We start from the raw sequence: 2,251 nt of genomic DNA, 5'->3' as shown, positions 1-2,251 counted from the left end.
GATTAAAAGGATTTGAGTTCAAGTCATATCAAATTTAAAAAAAAAAAGTTGTCTGTTACAGATGACTTTTGACAGATGACAGATGAATTGTCAACTGATACACGAAACAAATTCAAACAAAAAGGGCTATTTTTAGGGTTTTTCCAGCAATAATTCTAATTTTTCTCGCCGTAAAAACCATCCCTGAACTTCAACGAACATTTTAAAAAAAGATTTGGCCAAATTGGTCCAGGCGTTGTTGAGTTATGCGCTTAGGAACATATTTTGCGATTCATTTTTATATATAAGACTAGCTGACCCGACAGACTTCGTCCTGTCAAAAAGATTTGTAATGTGGCAGTTTTTGTGCCTACGTATTTTAAAAAATTCTCCTGAACAGAACCATCACCCTGGTGATAGGGCGTTGTGAATAAAAAATAATTAAATAAAACATATATAAGGATTGAAAAGTAAGTAATCGCTTTATTGTTAATCATGTGAATCATAATTATTATTATTATTATTATCATTATATTGCTTTGTGGTATACGATGTTTTTTGTTTGATTACCTGGCGCATAGATAAACAAATCTGATGGTTTTCCAACACGGGAACAGGCAACATACAATTGACCATGTGAGAAACATGGGTTTTCTAGATTAATACCACAAACACTTAATGATTGCCCCTGGGACTTGTTTATAGTCATAGCAAAAGCAAGCCGTCAACATGTCTATAGGAAATTTGCCATTACCAATGTCAATGAGTTGTTTAGAAAATATGTTTCCAGATTGGTCATTTTGCAACTCGACACGCATATTCTTGCTTAAATGAAGTACTTTAACATGTTTCCACAAATTGGAGGACTTTAGACATGCATTGAGTTCATCAGCTGGCGTTGATCGTGGAATCACTGGCAATGTTTGACGAAAATCTCCTGCTAATAAAATCATTGCACCACCAAATCGGTTATTATTGCTACGTAGATCTTTTAAGGTTCTGTCTAAAGCCTCCAAAGATTTTTTATGTGCCATCGTGCATTCATCCCAAACAATCAATTTACATTGCTGCAAAACCTTTGCCATTGCAGAGTTCTTCGAAACGTTGCAGGTTGGAGTTTCATTGCTTTGCATATTTAATGGCAATTTTAGTGCTGAATGGGCTGTTCGACCACCTTCAAGCAAAGTTGCTGCGATTCCCGACGAAGCGAGTGCAAGTGCAATTTTATTTTGTGAGCGAATTGTTGCTAATATTAATGAAATAAAAAAAGTTTTTCCTGTACCACCAGGTGCATCTAAGAAATAAATCCCTCCAGTTTCATCATTTGTTACTTTCATAAGAGTTTCAAATACATACTTCTGTTGTTCATTTAACAGTGGAAGATTTGTTTGAATTTATTCTTTCAAAGCGTTGAGATCATACAGTCTTTCTCGATGCAACTCTTGGTTAAAAGCGTCATGCATTGGACGATTGGGCGCGGTCAGGCCTAATTGAATTAATAGTTTGTTTGACATTATCAAGCACATGACCTCAATTGAAATCAATGCTTCATTGTAAATTTCTTCACTGATTTGTATATTTGGATTTCCCATTCTATTCCGTATTTGATACAAAATATCATCACACATATAATCTTTGTACTTCATCCACAAATCAATTGGGTTTGATGGGAAGCATGTAGATATGATTATAGAAAACAATGTTCGTATTTGATGAGTGTGTGATGATATTACAGCATCATTGAGAGTTTGATCCCAATGAGCGTCATTTTCAAGCAATTGCAAACGTTGACAGGCTTCTCTGTAGGATCCACACAATTCACCATCAACAGTTCGTAACTGTTGGAATGATGTTGGGCCACGTACATTGACTAATAGCAGTCGTAAATAAAAACATTCATCATTGCTTGGATGTACTGAATAAATCCGGCCAATCGCATCGGTGGAATATACATCTGTATATCCTGGAACTGGTTTTCCTTGTTTCCGTCGTATAAATCTCCTTGAGGATTGATTCCAGGTATAATATTTTGGCATTTCAGAATATAGCAATGTTTGTGCGAAATCATCGTTTTGGCATGTCTCAAAAAAACTGGTTAATGTAGTAGATGGTGGCTGAGCAGCTCTTTGTACTGCGTTCTGTGCTGTAAAATACACTCTTTGTCCATTTTCTAAATGCACAGCTAAGTGAACAACAGAAGGGTGTCTTTCATGAATAGGAAAAGAAAATATTCGCCAAACTGCTTCATTACTACTGACATAGCGGCCCATTT

This window comes from Rhynchophorus ferrugineus, unplaced genomic scaffold (genome assembly GCF_030347505.1).
Source record: "Rhynchophorus ferrugineus isolate W39M unplaced genomic scaffold, kcgeb_rfMv2 rfM3, whole genome shotgun sequence".
Lineage (NCBI taxonomy): Eukaryota > Metazoa > Arthropoda > Insecta > Coleoptera > Curculionidae > Rhynchophorus > Rhynchophorus ferrugineus.
The sequence above is the reverse complement of the archived record's forward strand: the minus strand, read 5'-3'. Positions refer to the sequence as shown.